This window comes from Ovis canadensis, chromosome 4, assembly GCF_042477335.2.
Source record: "Ovis canadensis isolate MfBH-ARS-UI-01 breed Bighorn chromosome 4, ARS-UI_OviCan_v2, whole genome shotgun sequence".
Classification (NCBI taxonomy): Eukaryota; Metazoa; Chordata; class Mammalia; order Artiodactyla; family Bovidae; genus Ovis; species Ovis canadensis.
Window position 1 is genome coordinate 93,692,348 of NC_091248.1, and position 19,593 is coordinate 93,711,940.

Here is a 19,593-nt window from a genome sequence, read left to right on the forward strand (position 1 = left end):
TGCAATTTCAACTTTCATACCTTTTTGAATGGTTGTAAAATAAAAGATCTAAAAATGTCTTATGACCTGTTGATGTGAACAAATTTTCTGTTGATGGTCACTATCAGGACTCCAAAGAAGTGCACATGAAAAGTTCCCGAGTAGAGGGCCTTGCAAACATCTGAAACACAAAATCAGTTATTAAAAAGTTATCTTGGTGGAAGCAACATCAAGTTTTTCACCCCCAAAAAAAATGTTGAAAAGATTTTAGAACTTTTATATAGATTCTCTGCTAATATCTTCTTAATACTTTTCATTTTTCCAGTCATAATTACATAATATAAACAAAACATAAGTAATTTTCATCAAGCATCATATACATACCCCCAAATTTTATCAAGCTAATGGTCACTTCTTGTGTGTATACAATGAGAAGACTGAAGACCCTCTGTCTGCACTATGTTCTGTGTGAAGGGTGTTCACTTTGTGATGCACTGACTTCCTAGTTATGGCCCCAGTCAACCATACTAGAGAAGCTGAAGTTACTTCTGAAGTCCTCATATGCTCTCTTGCCATCTTCTCTGTGTAGTGGTTAAGAGCTAAGGCTCTGGAACCAGTATGCCTGATGTAAATCCCAGCTTTGCCACTTAATTGCTGTGTGGCACTAAACCTGCAACCTTACCTCTCTGTTTTATCATGTAAAAAGGGCATCATACTAGCAATTGCCACATAATTGAGGTAATACAGATAAACAGCTCAGACGGATCCAAAGCATATATTAATAGTCAACATCCCAGAAATGCCAGCTCTTGCTCTCTTCCACATTCTCCTCTCTGCCCCGCCTTATCCTGCCTTTGCCTGGCTGAAAGTGGAAGTGAAAGTGAAGTCGTTCAGCAGAGTCCAACTCTTTGGGACCCCATGGATTATAGCTCGCCAGGCTCCTCCATCCATGGGATATACCAGGCAAGAGTACTGGAATGGGTTGCCTTTTCCTTCTCCAGAGGATCTTCCCTACCCAGGGATCAAACCCGGGTCTCCTGCATTATAGGCAGACGCTTTACTGTTTGAGCCACCAGGAAAGTCTTTGCCTGGGTGAGTCGTACTCAACCTTAGGTATGACCTCAGCTGACATGTCATTTTCTCTGGCTAGCCTTCCTTGCCCACCCTAGCCTAGGTTACCACTCTTTTAGGAGCTCATGGAGCCCACCGAATCACCCCCATCATAATACTTAGCAAGGTCCATGGTAATATTCATTGTCTTGTCTATTGCCTACCCCGCCTCATAAGAGCAAGGTCCTTCGGAGTACCAACTGTTGCATTAGCTTGTGAATTCCCAGTGCCTACCATGAGATCTAGTACCCAAAAGCCAGTTAATGAATGAACGCCTAATGGAAGAATCCCATTTTGTGCTGTTTCATAGCTATGACTCCAGAAGACAGGAAGAAGATAGGTGACTTTTCTAACAGATATTTAGAACTCTGATGACAAAGCTAAGTATCCATATTTTCTTCCTCATTCTCTCAGTCCCAACTTCATGTTGAGAAAAATAGCATCCATCATTTTTTCCATGAAAACTTATCCAGCTGCCCTTTTGTGATGTTTTGTCTCCTCCAGAATTGTCCATGGGTCAGAAGAAAGCTTGGGAACTTTGGTGTTGGGCACAGGCTGGGCTATACCTCAGTGGAAGTTTTTTGATGCCCACGCAACAGATGGGGCATCTGTTACGAGTGTCACTGGTCCCGCTGCGTGGAGGTCAGTTAAATTGGGCTCTGAGTCAAGGCTTGAAAAAGGGTAGCATGGGCCGGACCAAATCTCTCAGCATGGTGATGACTCCCAGGTGACAGCTGCAGAAAGTTCTGGACTCAGATGTGTTCAGCAAATTGGAGTCCTGCTGCCTTAATGCAGTATATGTCCGCCACAACTTTCCTGTTCACAAGTCACCCAAGTTCAAATATCTGTTGTTTCCTACACTTGGACTCTGGACTCCTGAATATGTCAGGATTTTTTGTTTGCAGTTTGTTGGGACTGTTTTGTTTTTATTTTCAGGAGTGAAAATAGCAAAGGTAAAGCAAGTGGTCGGCAGGACAGAGAAGACTGGCTTTCCAACCAGAACACTGATTTTCACAAATGGGTCGTGTATGATCCTTACGTACTTCAGTGGGGTAACTGAGAAAGAAAAGGAAATGAATGGAAGGAAGGAAACTCACTAAAAAAAAAAGTATGTGTGTGCGTGTGCATGTGTGTGTACTTGTATAAGAATTAAAAGAGCAAAAAGCAAGAAGGGGTTTAACATTTATTCAGCATCTGTTATCTCACTCAGGCCTCAAAGCCACCCTATGAAATAGGTGGGGACCCCTGCATTTCCAGACAAAGACACAGAAAAGTTAAGTTACAATCCCAAAGTACATTTTAAAAGAACATCTTTTATCTATTTGCTTGTTTATATTTATTTTGCATTAAAAATGTAATATAATTTTTAAAGGTCACTTTCCATTTACAGTTAGTACAGAATTTTGGCTCTATTCCCTATTTTGTACAATACATCCTTGAGCCAAGAATGTGTAACTCACACTTTCCCGTCCTTATATTGCCCTTCCCTCCTTCCCTCTTCCCACCGGGAACCACTGTATGTTCTCTATATCTGTGAGTATTCTTTCTTGTATACACTCGTTTCTTGTATTTTTTAGATTCCACATATAAGTTAGATCATAAGCTACTTGTCTTTCTGTGTCTAACTTTTTTCACTTAGCATAATACCTTCCAAGACCATCTGCGGACTGCTGCAAATGGCAAAATGTTCACTCTTTTTTGTGGCTGAGTAATATTCCATGGTGTGTGTGTGTGTGTGTGTGTGTGTGTGTGTGTGTGTGTGTGTACACCACATCTTCTTTACCCATTCATCTGTTGGTGGACACCAGTTTCTTCCTCATCTTGGCAATGGTAAACATGGTACAGTGAATACTGGGGTGTATGTATCTTTTTGAATTAGAGTTTTCTTCTTTTGAGAGGGGGATATATACCCAGGAGTGGAATTGCTGGGTCATTTGGTGGTTCTAGTTGTTGTTTTGGAGAACTCCATACCATTTTCCACAATGGCTGCACCAAATTGAAAAAACGTTTTTTTAACTTGAACCCTCAACCCCTCTTCCCCCAATAAGACAAGTTAGCAAACACAGCCAAATTTGGCTCTCTACCTGTTTTGGTACAACTGCAAGCTAAGAAGGGCTTTATCTTTTTAAATGGTTGGGAAAAAATCAAAAGAAGAATAGCACTTTGTGACACATGAAAATAATAAAAACTATATGAGACTCAAATGTCAGCATCCATAAATAGATTTACTGGAACACAGTCCCACCCATTCTTTTATTGTTGTCTCTGGCTGCAGAGTAGAAAAGTTATGCAGACTGTGTGGCCTGAGAAGTCTAAAATATTTACTATCTGATCTTTTACAAAAAAAAGGTTTGCCAGCCCCTGTTCTCAGGGCATGATTTTGAAAGTCTGTAGTTGTTTAGGAAAGTTGATTAAGAAGCAGAAAAAGGAATCACTTGGTCCCTTAAAAATATTCTTCTTAATGCAGAAGGATAACAGAATTATGAAACAGATGTCAAATTAATATTTTATGATAATAAAAATACTAATATTAGGTGGCATGGATGATAAAATAGCTTTTCCATCTCCTCTGTGTTTCCATCCTCATATGCTTCCCCTTTTCTCATCGATATTTGCATGTTTGATTTTGCAGAGTGTCGCTGGGGATGAACATAGCAGAGGGGAAAGATGGAGCTGTGATTTTGGCTCTTCTCCTAACTACATTAATCAAATCACTTAATCATCTTTGATTTAAATTTCCTTATCTCCAAATTGTGGGCTGGACAAGATAATCCCAAAGGTCTCCTACAGTCATAAAATGATGGGCCTCTGTGACTTAGAACATAATTTTAAAATGTTAACTGATCACTGAGGTTTATAGCAGTTATGACTTTGCATTTATGGTAGATCAGTGGCCATATTTATGATTTATTTGACTCCAAATCCTTAGTCAGTATCTCAGCTCCCAATTATGGCATTGTCCCTCTAGGAAAATATGAGCTACTGTATGATGATTTGATTCTCAAGAAGATTTCCAGGGATGCATTGAGAGAAAAACTGTAGAAACTTTTATCGTTCTATAGTTTATTACCAGTTTGAGATTTGAGGGTCTTTTGGAAAAGACTAACATGTACACTGGCAGAAGTTTTAAATGGGCACTTATTTTTTTAGTTAAATAATATACTTCTAGTAATTGACGACAAGAATGTTGAGTCATTTTTCCAGAGTGTTCCATCTATTGACCTATATGTGGATCTAGATATTGAAACAAAAACACATTGTGTCTCTCAGATGAATATTTCAGAGCTCTGGGTCTATTCTGACTGGTGGTCAGCTAGGAAGGTCCAGAAGTACAACTGTAATCCTACCGATGGCAAGTTCACATTTAGATCTGTATTGCCGCTGTGTTGTTCCCTTCCTTTAGACAGAGTGGTCATAATTACAGACCAGTCTGTCAAGAGAAACTTCTATAGGAAGTCTGCCCAGAGCTGGGGCTCCAGATTGGAACATGTTATACCTGTTTTCCCTGGGGAAACAGTTGAGCTGCACAGTAGAAGTGTTCTGTAGCCTTTGCCCAATGCAATGTCAACAATTTTTAACCCCATTCTAATACTTGACTTTCATAACAACCAATCATAAAATTAAGTGTCAGGTCACTGCAACAAATTTCAGTGGAAACAATGAAGATGCAGAAATCTGGCAACAAGCTGAAAAGAAATGGAATATTCTGCATTCTTTCTTTCTGTAATGTCATTTGCTTCGTTCCCCTGCTGAGATCTAAGGATGTCTGTAGTTGGATGAGACGTGTAGCCTCCCAATACATTAGATGATGATTATGCAAGATCACGGTTAGACATTCTTAATCAAGAAGTAGTCTGGAAACTCACACCAAGTAGTACACATCAGTCCTGGGAGACTTTGTTTGCAAGCTAGAACTGCCACCAGCCCCGTGCAGCTGGGGGGATAGAGGAAGGACATCAAACTTCAATTCAGTGGTTGCAGAATGCAGTTTATGAGGAGATGAGCCCAAGGTCCTTCTACTCCACTGTCTTGTCCCAACAGGAGTATGCAGGTTAGAATGTTTATTCTCTCCCTTCTACCAACCACCTCTAAATTCTTTGTCAATGATCCCTGCAAAACAAAACAATATTAGCCACTGCACTAACCCCTAAATTTGAAAAAATTAAAAAAATCAGACATTAAGCCTGCCCTCTGTAAAACCAACTTAACCAAATCAGTCAAAATGTATGATGCAAATAATTTTAGATTATACTAGACTGTACTTAGACTATATTAAAGAAAATATTAGCATATAAGTCATTGGCCAAAGATATCAATATCCCAAATTCCCAAATGAGTCTTTCTGTTAATATTTCAAATCCAACTTTTTTGTTTTTACAATTATATGCCTGGGATGGACCAAATTCTAAGCAATAAACCTGGTCAGGACTACAGTGACCTCAAAAAAAGTACTACTGTATTTTTAAAAGGGAGGGATGGAAGGTATGGCTCAAATGTGTCCACTCTCCTCACCCCAACTCCATGTTTATAAATCTAGTATCCTCTATTTCACTCTTATTACCACACACACTTCAAACTTGAAATATCATAGTAGAGGAGTGTGAAAAATTTGGCTTAAAGATCAACATTCAGAAAATGAAGATCATGGCATCCGGTCCCATTACTTCATGGCAAATAGATGGGGAAACAATGGAAACAGTGACAGACTATTTGGGGTGGGGGTGGGGCTCCAAAATCACTGCAGATGGTGACTGCAGCCATGAAATTGAAAGATGCTTACTCCTTGGAAGGAAAGCTATGACCAAGGTAGGCAGCATATTAAAAAGCAGAGACATTACTTTGTCAACAAAGGTCTGTCTAGTCAAGGCTATGGTTTTTCCAGTAGTCATGTATGGATATGAGAGTTGGACTATAAAGAAAGCTGAGCGCAGAAGAATTGATGCTTTTGACTTGTGTTGGCAAAGACTCTTGAGAGTCCCTCGGATTGCAAGGAGATCCAACCAGTCAATCCTAAATGAGATCAGTCCTGGGTGTTCATTGGAAGGACATGTTGAAGCTGAAGCTCCAATATTTTGGCCACCTGATGCGAAGAGCTGACTTATTTGAAAAGACCCTGATGTTGGGAAAGATTGAAGGCAGGAGGAAAAGGGGATGACAGAGGATGAGATGGTTGGATTGCATCACCGACTCAATGGACATGAGTTTGGGTAGGCTCCTGGAGTTGGTGATGAATAGGGAGGCCTGGCGTGCTGCTGTTCATGGGGTTGCAAAGAGTCGGACAAGACTAAGCAACTGAACTGAACATATTCACGCTTTATCATTGCCTCCCACAGCTCCCCTTATCTCTACCATCACAAGCCCTTCAATCATGTACCTTACATGAAGTTAGTGCCATCATCTCATTATCGTTATGAGGAAATGGCAATCAGGCTACATTCTCCTCGCTCCCTACAAGGCAAATCAATCACCAAGTCCTAATTCCTACATCTAGGCTTATTGGGTTCATCCCATGGGATTTTTCAAATGCATCTGAGATAGACAGTCATCCCCTCTCCAGGATCTGAAGCCACAAGTGGTAATCTTTCTTCTCTTCCCATCCGAGGTCACGTGTTCTACCCTGTGATTGGAGAAACCCTGTTCTCAGCAAGACACTCTGGCCAAAGCACAAACAAACTTAGAGATAAGAGATGCTCTGAAGGTCATCTGCTTTATTTCTTCCTGGAGATTGCACTTCCGGATGTCTTACCCTTTTTGATTTAAGCCATTGGACTGACTTATAATCTATCTCTTCTCATGGCATTCTATATACTTATCAACTATCTAACTACACCTATCAACTGTCTATCACATATCTTCTATCTGTCCACCTATCATCTATCTGTTTTACTTATTTAAGACATGTTTATTGAGTTCGTAGGCTGGAATTACTCTAAGTGTCTTTTTAGAAAGTCGGGGAAAGAAATCAAGTTGAGTGCCTCTGTGCCAGACAGGAAATAAATATTATGTTATTGAGTTTCCTAAATAAAGTCTAAGGATTCCATTTAACCTCTAGGAAGCTGCAGATCAGAGGAGTTGAGTAGTTTGCCCAAAAACACCTGGCCAAGAAAAGACAGAACTAACATTGACTTTGATTCTTTGAGCCTAAGCTTTGCCACCAACACCAAACAAGTTTAAATGTAAGACAGCTTCCATATTGACTTGATAGCAAATACGTTGACTTGATGGCAAGTAGGTGGACTAAATTCTTCCCTGCTATTACTTCTATAACTGGAATCTTGTGGCGATAAGAATGGGAAAGCCCAGTCTATGATAAGCCAGTAGACCCTTTGTGAAAGCTCTTGGAAAGCACGCTGGAGCTAAGGGTTATGATTCCAGGACATGAATCATTTCCTTTGGGAAACATTGGTGTCTGTGCCCATTCCTGCTCCAGAGCATGGTATAATTGACAATACAAAATAAAGGGTTAGTTTCTCAAAACCTTGAAACCTGTCCTTAACAGAATATTTATTGTGAAAGGTGTCTTGTCCAAGCTGATCGATTTGGGTTTGCGAGACTTGTTGTTTAGTCGCTAAGTCATGTCTGACTCTTTTGTGACCCCATGAACTGTAGCCCGCCAGGCTCCTAGGTCCATGGGATTTTCTAGGCAAGAATACTGGAGTGGGTTACCATTTCCTTCCCCAAGGGATCTTTCTGACTCAGGGATCTAACCCGCATCTCCTGTATTAGCAGGCGGATTCTTTACTACTGAGCCACCAGGGAAGCCCTTGAGAAAAATATAGGAATTTAATTATTGCCCAGGTCTCTCTTATTTGGGCCAGCTTGAATGAATTCTTCATGGCCTGGCTCCTTCTTGGGAGACTAACCATGATGCCTATCTCCCCAGCATCTTTCCAATCAACACTGTGATTATTTAATAATTGTAAAAAGAAAGGTGTTTTATTCCAGCTTTCTGATGCAACCTTCTGATAAGACCAGAATCTGGATAATCCAGGCTAACTAACCACTTTTTGCCTTATTGCCTGACCCATATAAAGATAATTTACTCAATTCTCCACTTCATCTGCGTGTGTAGATGAAATCTGACTGCAGAAGTGCAAGCACTGTTAATTCAAGTTAACAAGCAACTAAGACTGTGGTACATTGGTATTTCAGGCTCAAACTTGATTTTATTTTACAGCCTTCATACAAATGTGCTTGTTGGCATGCCTCTCTTTGAAATGTGTTCCACAGATAGATACCACATGTAACCTTGTATATTTCTGTTCTAAAACATATCTAATACTGGTGGAGCTTAAGAAGTGGGCAGAATGAATATTTTTTATTTGGTATATCAAATGGTAAGTAAGGAGAGCATATGTTTCTCTCCATGGTATCTTGGGAACCAAAGAAATATGTAGAATCAATGCTTTCAAATGTGATATGAAACTTTAAGGAAAGAAAAATAAATGCAGTGTGTGGTTCTTAATTCATGTAGGAGTAAAATTATGAGCTAAGCATAAAAGCACACTTCATTATAATAACATGCCTTTAAAACCAGTATCTTGAAACCTTTCTTGACATCACCTAAGGTTGAAGGATTAATTTCCTGGATCAAGTGGAATATAAGCAAAACCAACACTAACCTTCTGTCCTGGAACCTGGCAAGTTTTGCCTACCCTCCAGCCTTCAGCCATGCTCCTTCCTTGGCCTTCCTCTGCCTGGACCATGCTGCCAGACTCAGCACTGCTCTGCATCCTTGGATCTCAGCCCCATCACTCCTCAAAGAGGCCCCCCATGACTCCTCCCTTTACGGCAGGTTCCCCACCCTGATATCTGTCCCATACCACCCTGCTCTTGTCCTTCATGGTCCCCTCCGTGAGGACAAAGAAATGTGACTGCAGGCTCATCGCCATATGCCCAGTGGCTTGGGCAGCCTGTCACATAGCACATGCTCAGTGCATGTTTGTTGAATGAGTAAATGACTGAACAGAGAATCAGTCAGAGTCCCTCAGGTGTAAGCAGTGCAAACTAGCAAAGAAACCTCACGTTTTCACGGAGCCTTGCCTGCAGAGTCATCCTGCAGGCCAGGCCTGTTGATGGGTTTATATAAAGAAAAACCTAGAGTAGCAAGGGCCAGGTGCTATGGATCTTTGTTGGTTTTGAATCACGTGGTGGCAAATGATTTCTAAACAGTTGTGGGAATGGCAGATTAGCAAGTTACTTGGAACTGGCAGATTGTTTTTTGGGGGGAGAAATTTTTCTCCCAAGAGCCCTTTGTTACTCTTAAAAGTACTTTTGTGACTTTGTATATTTTAGTAAAAAGAAATGTTTAAGCCAAGTCACACTTTTATAGGTTAGGTAGAACAGAGGTTTAAGTATTCGTAGAAAGAGGGACCTCTTAAACCTCTGCCTTACAAGTGTCTTCCTTGCTGCTAAGTCGCTTCAGTCGTGTCCGACTCTGTGCGACCCCATAGTCGGCAGCCCACAGGTTCCCCCGTCCCTGGGATTCTCCAGGCAAGAGTACTGGAGTGGGTTGCCATTTCCTTCTCCAATGCATGAAAGTGAAAAGTGAAAGTGAAGTTGCTCAGTTGTGTCCGACTCTTAGCGACCCCATGGACTGCAGCCTACCAGGCTCCTCTGTCCATGGGATTTTCCAGGCAAGAGTACTGGAGTGGGGTGTCATTGCCTTCTCCTAGTGTCTTCCTTACTGAGTGTGAAAAAGCTGTGAACAGTAACATGGAGCTGGCATAAAAAGTAGGAACAAAGGAAATTTGCTTTTCTAGGCATTTCTTAATCCAGTCAAAAGGCCCAGCCCTTTATAATCCACAATCTCATTTCCTTCTCACAAAAACTCTGGGAGATGAATATCATTGTTTCCAATTTACAGATGGGCAAACTGAGTGAATTGACTTGGCAAAGCTACAAAGCTAGTGATGGTGGAATTACATCCAGGTCTGCTCTGTCTTGTATGCTTCTGACTAATAGGAAAGCCCTGAAGAAGTGAGACTGTTAGTTTTAGTTATAGAAAGTCAAACAATACATTCCCGGTTACGCATAGGCAGAGAGAGAGACAGTCCTACCTTCTACCTTCTGTATAGAACTGTGCTTTCCTCCTCAGCCACAATGGACCCTGGAAGAGCCAATGAAAGTGGAGTTACAATAACAAAGGCATAAAAGTAATCTCTGGCTCTGAGCTCTCAGCTTGTGGGCTAACGGGACAGAGAGCTTCTATATTCTTCCTATCCCCTGCTAGGCTCTCTGAGGCCCCACACTCTTTCTGGTTCATGAACATTCTCCCATGGCCACCATAAGCTCTGCTCTAACAGTTCTGCTAGCTCAGTTGGTAAAGAATCTGCCTGCAGTGTACAGGTTTGATCTCTGGATCGGGAAGATCCCCTGGAGAAGGAAATGGCAAACTGCTCTAGTGTTCTTGACTGGAGAATTCCAAGGACAGAGAAGCCTGGCGGGCTACAGTCCATGGAGTCGCAAGAGTAGGACACGTCTTAACAACTACACCACCACAACAGCTCTTTCTGCTCCTGGCTGGCCTTGCTGCTGTTTTGGGAGTCAGATCCCATTGTTCTCCTCATCACCACTCATAGTTTTTTAGAAATATTTATTTGGTTAATTGATTTATGTTGTGTCGGGTCTTTGTTGCTGCATGTGGGATCTTTAGCTGTGGCATGCAGAATCTAGTTCCCTGACCAGGGATGGAACCCGGGCCTCCTGCATTGCAAGCGCAGAATCTCAGCCACTGGACCACTGGGGAAGTCCCCATCATCAACTTATGTTAACCTCTTCCTTTGATCTCAGAGCTCCTCCTCCGAACTCCACAGTTATTGAGGTGGGGGAGGTCCCTCTTTCTATGAGTACAATATTTCCCAAGCATATGACCACTACTTCTCATCTTTTCTTGAAATATCCCAATTCTTTATTACATTCTCAGGTGTGTGGTCTTGATTTTCTCAGTTTTTTATGGAGCAAATACAGAAACCGTTATTCACCAAAACTCCTCCTCATAGAAATTTCTCATACTTCTTTGGAGGAAAATACACTGACAAGTTGCTGGGTGTGTATGTGAAAGATTAGGGTGAAAGACTATAATGGTAAAATGAGCTCCTGAGCTGTATGGATGTTTAAAGCCACTTTCTAGGAGAGATGGATCCTGGAATCTCTCAGGACACCCCATTTAGAAGTGGAGAAGTGGATTGTTCTAAGAATAGGAAAATCTGTGGGGCTGGGCACTGAACAGGAGAAGATAAAATAGTGTAGCAGGAGTACAGTCAGAGACAAACGAAAGACAGAAAGTTTAGAGGAAGATGTTGGAGGTATTTTCTATGATATGTTTGATGTTGCATCCCCTCCTTTGCAGCCTGTTTATAAAAAAGATTCAGTAAAACCCACAATTTGTGTCGGTGAATTATTTAAGGGTAGAAAGCAGCAAATTCAAAATGTTTTCAGGAATGAGACAGATGATGCAAACATGTGTAGCTGCAAGCTTATAAGGCAGTGGGGGAGGTGTAGGGGCTGTGGCAAAATGAAGAGTCCAGGACAAAACGTACTCATGCCCAGTTAATAATAGACGTCGATAGACAATGTGTCCCATGGGCCACTACTTGTTACCTTAACTCTACGGAAACTCAAAAAGTGCTGGGCAGGACTTCCTTGGTGGTCCAGTGGTTAAGACTCTGAGCTTCTAGTGCAGAGGGTGTGGGTTCAGTTCCTGGTTGAGGAACTAAGGGTCCACATATGGCTTGGTGCAGCTGGAAAAAAAAAAAAGTCCTGAGCTTTGCTGCCAGGTAGTTCGGAGTGGAAGACAAAGGTAGCAGAGCAGATGCTGGACAAAGAAATAGAAAAGGCAAGTGAAATCAGGGTGTCACATGAATATCCTCCTAGGAAAGGAAGAAACAGACTTCAAGAAACAGATGCTGGTCACTACACTGCTTTGTTTGAGGCAGAGAAAAACTTGTTTTATTTTTGAAAGAGAGGGAGGGAGAAAAACTCACCCCTGAGCTACCCAAACCATCAGTGAAATCTACAAGCTCACCCCTTGCCTGCTGTGGGTGGGTTTCCTGTGGATCAGGCAGGGTTTTGAGGATGGAGTAAGGGGTGGTGTCAGGCAGCATCCACAGGGGGTCTCTGAACTTGTTGAGATCCAAAGGGAGGGCTTTAGGTCTTCCCAACTTGTGGTATTGGCTGAGGTCCAAGCCAATTATAGCAACATCTCCAAGGTGAAGAGGGAAGCAGCCCACATCTGGGTTACATTTATAATCCCAATGTTCCAGGAAGATGCAAGAATAAGTCATGCGGGTGCTGAGTGAGAGACCCTCCAGAGGGCACCTATGTGATGCACTTTACAACATTCTCCCTCTTGGCAAGGGGCCAGTCAGTGTGGGGAAGCTTGGGCTGTCCACTCTGGGCCAACTCAGGGAGGGTTTCCTTTCCTGGGGCTCTCCCTGGACATGAGTGTGGCTGGTGGGTCTGCCTGGACCCTCAGTACTTCCCTGCCCCTACACACACACTGGTAGGTGCAGGGCATGCAGAAACATGATGTCCAGAAAATGTGAGGAGGCAGCAGGAAACCCAAAGGGCTCAAGGTTGCCCTTAGGCCATCAAATCTGTTCAGTCTAGGAATCGGCTGTCATGGCCCTAGGGGAGAATCCAGAAGGGAGCACTCTAGGAAGCTAGGCGACAGGGGAGGAAAGGGGAGGGAGAGACAATGATGAGCTGGGTGACCTTGGGATCTAAAACTCTGATTCTTGCTCTATCTCTTTTACCTCCTTCCAGGGGCCAAGTTCCCCCCCTCCTCAAACTCACATGAGATTGCCCAAGTCAGAGCTTCCTAGTTGGGAGGTCAGTCTGCTTTTTCCATTTGCTTCCACTTGGAGTGTGTGTGTGTGTATGTGCTGGGCAGGGGTGGGTGGGGAGGTAGGTCAGTTGAGGGGAGCACGGTTGGATAGAAAAACACTTACTGTCTTTGCAGTCTGGTTCTCAAATGCAGCCCGTATAGTATTTCCATTCCCACCATTTTTCAAAGTGGTGAGAATTCTTAACTGGCACCTACAAATGTCTGAAAGACATACAGACAGATGTTAAAGATCCTAGTTTCAGCATTAGGCTGTGTTCTCTACTGAATTCAGAAACATTTGGAAATGTTGGATGGATGGGTTATGTTGTCTGCAAGGAGTCTATTTGCATGCCAGACTGAGAAGCCTCCTGGGAAATAACTCACCGCAAGTGTAGACAGTATGCGGCAGATAGGCTTGGGCCAACAGTAAACCAACACTGGTGAAAGAGTCGGTAGGTGGGTAGGTGGATGGATGGATGGATATATGGGTGAATGCATGCACATGGGGATATGAAGGCAGAGAGTTACACTTTCATTATGAGAATTTATTGAGTCTGGGGATGAAAAAGGTATGAATCCTTGAGCTATTTTCAGAAAAGGAAATTGGTAGGATCTTCATGTTGTTGTTGTTCAGTGGCTAAGTTGTATCTGACTCTTTTGCAACCTCATGGACTGTAGCCCCCCAGCCTCCTCTGTCCATGGAATTTCTTAGGCAAAAATACTTGAGTGGGTTGCCACTTCCTTCTGCAGGGGATTGTCCCAAGACAGGCAAATTCTCTACCACTGAGCCACCAAGGAAGTCCAGGATATTCATATATGAGGACAAAATATGAAGAGCCTTGTGATCAAGTATAACTTCAAAAAACAAGAAAATCCTTCTCCTCACACAGATACGGGATGTACTGACTTCAGAGTACTGAGGATGCCCCAGAAGATGGTGTCCTGAAGGCATCACCTCCCAGTAGGCACCCCTACATTGGGCAACTGACACAGAGGTGAGAGTCCTGCATATACAGAAAGGGAGCGGGGCAAAAGGTGACAGTCTCACATTTACAGGAAAGGAGGAAGAACATGGTGGCTATCATGTTGGGCTTTATAGAGGACGTGTGCTGTTTACCTGGCATGCAACTATGCCTCTGGCCACTGCCCTTGGTAGCCTAAAAAAAAAAAAAAAAAGGCTGTATCATGAAATGTGCATAAAGTCTAGCTGAAAGATGGAAAATAGGACTCAGCTGACATTGTTTGGGCCTCTAGGTCCTGCCTTACTTGAACTCTACTTACACACTCCTGGACTTTTCAGTCAACAAAACACCCACCTCCCCTTTAATTTAGGCCAATTTGAGTTGGAATTTTGTCACTTGCAGCTGGGAGCTTATCAGTACACAGGAACTTGTACTTGGAATTTCCCAATAATTAATTACTGTGAAGAGAGATGAAAGAGCTATAGTAGCGAGAGCAAGAACAGTCATTATGGATAAGCACATGTGACAGGGCAAAAAAATAGAGTAGACTTCCTTGATGGTTCAGTGGTTAGGAATCCGCCTGCCAATGCAGGGGATATGGGTTTGATCCCTGGTCCGGGGGCACCTGCCGTGTGGCCTGAGGGCCGCAACCACTGAGCCTGTGCTCTGCAACAAGAGAAGTCACTGCAATGAGAAAGCAGCCCATGGACTGCAACTAGAGAAAGTCCGCACACAGCAACGAAAACCCACTGTAACCAAAAAAACAAACAAACAAACAAAAAAAAAAAACCCAGAGGAGCATGCAAAGTTTGTTCTCAGTTTCATTCTTTGTCCTCTCAGTTGCAGATCTTTTATCCTGCTTTGTTGTTTTCAGTATTTTTATGGATTGAAATTCAGTATTTTTATGGTGTTCCCCCCCAAAAGATATATTATAACTGTAACTCCTGGAGTCTCAGAATGTGATCTGATTTGGAAATGGGGTTCTTGCTGATGTATTCAGTTGGCTGCTACCGCTGCTCAGTCGCTTCAGTCGTGTCTGACTCTGTGTGACCCCATAGACGGCAGCCCACCAGGGTCCCCCGTCCCTGGGATTCTCAAGGCAAGAACACTGGAGTGGGTTGCCATTTCCGTCTCCAATGCATGAAAGTGAAAAGTGAAAGTGAAGTCTCTCAGTCGCGTCCGACTCTTAGCGACCCCATGGACTGCAGCATGCCAGGCTTCCCTGTCCTTCACCATCTCCTGGAGTTTGCTCAAATTCACGTCCATTGAGTCGATGATGACATCCAACCATCTCACCCTCTGTCGCCCCCTTCTATGACTGGTGCCCTTAGGAAGAGGAAAGAGAGAGAGAGAGAAAAAAAAAAGGGAGGATGCTATATGACTATAAACTCAGAGGTTAGAGTGAAGCAGTGGCAAACCAAGAAACACCATGGGTTGACAGATAACCACCAGAAGCTAGGAAGATGCAAGGAAAGATCTTACCCTAGAGGGAGCATGGCCTTGCTGAGACTTTGGACGTCTAGCCTCTAGAACTGTAAGACAATGGACGTTGTTCAGTCTCTAAGTTGTATCCGGCTCTTCTGAGACCCCATGGACTGAAGCCTGCCAGGCTCCTTTGTCCATGTGATTTCCCTGAAGTGGGCTGCATTTCCCTCTCCAGAGACAATGGGTATCTTATGCTGTAAGCCACCCAGTTTGTGGTCCTTCGTTATGGCAGCCCTGGGAGACTCATACTAATATCTTCGAGTCCCCTACTTCATCCAATTTGTTGCCAAAAGACAAGCAAACAAACCAACAAGAACTGTCTCATAAGCTTAAGTATTTTGCAAACACAAAATGTTAAAATGTCCTAGGACTTTTTGCATTTGAAAAGAGAAGTGAGGGAAAGATGTCTCTAAGGGAATCTATAATGCTGGAGTTTTAGACATGGAGGAAGGGTGATCTCAGAACCTTGTAAATCTTTAAGTGCTTGTTTAACATTACAAGGAGGTTACATTATTGAGTTTCAGGGTGACTTCAAGGTTGTTAGAGATGTCTCAGGGGCTCTTAAAAAAAGGGAGTGAGTGACAAGAGAATGGCTAAGGGGCTGGGCTTTGAGACCCCACCCAACAGCAACTAGAGATGGCTTTCCTTTATATGCAGGGATTCCACACAAGATTTCCTTTGGATAAAGAATTTTTCTGTTAATATAGACTGAAAGTCTTTGCATTATGGCATTATTTAACTCACATGAAGGTAACCCTTGTTTTATATTTTCTCTACTATTTCTGCAAAATGTTCCCACTCACATCTATGTTTATCACTAAAGCAGATAACTTCATTTCTGCCAAGAACCTAAGGTGAGGACACAGGGACACACAGGAGACACCAGCTTTATTTCTCCTCTTGTTTTTAACTATTCTGATGGGCATAAGGAGAATGATGAGCTGCTTTTCCTTTGTTCTTGTCTTTTTAAAGCTGAGAATCAAAATCTTCATGATCCAAAATGTGCTAGACTTTTAAGTAAAAGTCAAAATATCTAGTTTATTCCAGTTGTTGATTTATTGGCTGTCGTTCTCCTTTTTACTTATATTTTTTTGCCATTGGGTGAACAGAGGAGGCTATCAGGGATGTATTATTTGCATTCATGTGATTGAGGCAGAAGCAGTACTTGAATACAAAAAAATATTGTGACTGATGCTGAAGTATACGTGGGAAAGAGCATAATGTAATTCTTAGGCATTTGTATCCATTTCCACTTTCACATGCATTATCTCTTTGGAAGCCCTTACAAATCCTGGGAGGTATGCGGACTGGCCTGGTTTTCCTATCACCAGTCCACAGATGAGCCCAGAGCCTGTGGATGCTCAGAGAATCCTCCTGGGCCTGAGGCCAGTTAGTGAGAGGAAGCTGGGACCACCACCCTTGAATCCTAAGGCTACTACTCTGTATGATGAGTCAGTGATTTTTTTTTTTTTCAATCACAGTGAAGTACAGAGAGAAACTGTAAAATAAGTGGCTAATAAGGACCTCCAGTCCTCCTTTATCTCCACTGCTTCTACCATAAAAGCTTAAGTCAGGGTCTGCTTTTGTGATATCTTTGAGATAAGCAACAAGTCCCAGGAAACAAATAGTGAATACCACCATCAATTCCCTTAAAAAATTCTCTAGCTAAGCATTTGAATCTCAAAATGCTCTTCAGATCGTAATAGCTAATCATTCATCCACCTACGCTCTTCCTTCAGTCAAGATGCTCTAGGAGTCAACACTAGTGCACCCTGAGCTCCGAGGCGCTGCGGGCGGCCACCCGAAGGTGGGAGGAATCTCAGATGACCCCAGGAAGAACGGATTAGGGAATGCCACCAGAGTTTTCTTTTCCTTTCGTTGTTCCTCCCTTGGGAACTCCTTGTTTGGGTTACAGGTCCAGGCTGGATGTACTGAAAGGGAACAGATGTATGCAGACTGGCTGGTTGAGAATGGAGGGAAAATAATTTGTTTTTTTCTGGTACGGGCCGCTGAATCAATCAGGGACAGAGACACTCTGGTAGCTCAGGGAAAACCACGTTGGAGTCCAGGCTTCAAGCCTGGGGTCTTTGTTTCTGTGTCCCTTCTAAAGTAACCCAGGGGAATAGCAGGCTGCGTAGTGGAGAGCTCCCACTTCCCAGATTTGGCTCCGAGGGCAGATGAGTCGGTGGGGAGGAAAAACCTTAACTTTCAAAAGCATCCTCAGGCGAGAAGGGGAGTTTCAGGGTTGGCCTGGGGAAATGTACAAGGAGAGGGAGAGTCAACGAGGGAAAGGGGGTGGCTGTGATCAGAGAGGCCTTAAAAGAAGGAAAAAGGGAGCCCAAACTGGGAGCCGGGAGAAAGCGGAGCGGAGAGGCGGGGCGGAAGGCGACGGGAGCTGGGACAAGCTGCCCCGGCGCGCAGGGCGCTGGGGTGGGGGGCGGCGGGGCGAGCGCGGGCGGGGAGGGCGGCGGTGACATCACGCCAGGGCCCCCTTCCCTTAGCCGGGTGGGTGGGGCCTCGGCGCGCTGAGCGGGCGCGGGGTCAAGGAGGGGGAAGAGGAGGAGCAGGCTTGAATGTGTCTGTGAGAGGATCGGGGAGGGGCGGAGGAGGCGGAGGGCGGGGAGGGAGCGCGCGCGTGGCTCGGGGCGCCCGGGCTCCCCCCGCAGCCCCCGACCCCGGCCCGGGCCGCCTCCGCGCCGCCGCCCGCATCGCCGCTGGGACCCGCTGCGGGAGCAGGGACCCGGCGGGTGGGGAAGCGCGGGCCCTGGCGCGGCCAGGAAGGAGCGAGAAAGCAAAAGTAAGGCGAGCCGCACTCCTCCCAAGTTTTCCCAACTTCGCCCCCTGCGGTGGCAGGCGTCCTGCTGCTCGGCGCGTCCCCACCGCGCCGCCGGAGAGTGGCAGAAAGAAAAGGGACGGGGCGGGGGCGGGGGCGGAGGAAGAGGGAGCGCGAGCGCGAGCCGAGAGTCCGGCAACATCTGTTAAAACTTGGGGGAGGAGGAGCGCGGGGAGGAGGAGGAAGAGGAGGAGAGGAGGGAAGGAGGGAGCGCGAGGGAGGGAAGAGCAGAGCCGAGGACAACTTTTCCACCCGTGAGTAGCGCAGGCTGCGCGGGTAGGGACTGGGGGAGCCTCCAAGCCAGCCGGGTTTCCAGGCCGGGATGGGACCTTCTTCCAGAAAGTCGGTTGCATGCGAGGAGGGGAGCGCAGTGGGGGCTTTCTTTCTTTCTTTTTCCCCTCCCTCCCGCGGGTGAACCAAATCAGAACTGTCACTCAGGGCCTGTGAGTCAGAAGGGATCGGATTACACGATCCCTGAAACCGATGCCGGAGTCGCACGAGCGGGCGGGAGCGGGCAGGGGCAACGCCACCGCCACCAACGCCGGCGCGCTCGCACACTCGCCCTCGCGCCCCCTCGCCGCCCCGACCCTCCCTCCCCGCGCGCCCAGCGGCCGCCTGCGCCGCACCATGCCCGTCGCCGGGGACCCCTGCGCCCTGCCCGGCCTCTTGCCTTAGCCCGAGCCGCCCGCGGCCGCGCGGAACCCAGAGCCGCCCTCCCGCGCCCGGGACGCGGGTCTATGGGAAGTTCGGGGACTTGACAGCCGCCGCCGCCGCAGGTACGTCCCACCCGAAGTTCTTTGTTTCCCGGGGCCCCGCACCGGGGAGCCAGCTCCTGCGGCCGCGCCCGCGCCTCTGGGTCGAGAGGGGAGTCCCCGACGGGGGGCGCGGGAGAAACTGAAAATGGCTGTCAAAAGGCGCCCAGATTTCGGGAGCCGCCGGTAAGGCATCGGAACCAGTCTTCCCTTCGCCCCCTCCTGCGTGATGCTCCCCTTCCCAGCGTCTGACCTGGCGGCCATACGGAGACGGGCTGGAGAATTTCACCTCCCAGAGTTGGGAGGTCGGGGGACGAAGTTTGGAGCAGTCGCGGCGGGTGCACCGCTCGCCCCGACTCGCTTTCCCGAGGGCTGAAAGGAACTCCGCTAGCCCCCGGGGGTCGGGCGCGGAAGGCGGCGGGCGGTGAGGTGGGTGCGCGCGAGGAGCGCCTCGGCGGGGGCTTCCTCCAGCCTGCGCTTCCCATCGCGGGTGGGGTGTGAGCCGGGAGAAAGAGGCGCGCCTCCGTCCTAAGAGAAGAAAAGTGAAAGTTGTACCATCTGTGGATGATTTGGGATTCTTTCATTTCTTTTCCTTTCCAGAGAGAGCATTAAAAAAAAAAAAAAAAAAGAAGGAAAGTAAGGGAA

General features: G+C 45.4%; 1 protein-coding gene and 1 long non-coding RNA gene across 2 annotated transcripts in view; one reads left to right on the top strand and one right to left on the bottom strand.

Annotated features, from left to right (window-relative positions):
• Positions 1-2,410: 2,410 nt before the first annotated feature.
• LOC138439432 (uncharacterized) lies at positions 2,411-13,138 on the bottom strand. Its single transcript, XR_011256728.1, has 3 exons — positions 13,041-13,138; positions 10,149-10,198; positions 2,411-5,199 (listed from the first exon to the last, which is right to left on the bottom strand). It is a non-coding gene; the product is annotated as an uncharacterized lncRNA (long non-coding RNA).
• Positions 13,139-18,294: 5,156 nt separating this feature from the next.
• The window catches only part of GLI3 (GLI family zinc finger 3), a 312,480-nt gene continuing 311,181 nt past the window's right edge, over positions 18,295-19,593 (top strand). The window contains exon 1 of the mRNA XM_069588234.1: positions 18,295-18,450. The gene's annotated coding sequence lies outside the window, so the exon portion shown is untranslated. The remainder of the gene's footprint in view (positions 18,451-19,593) is intronic.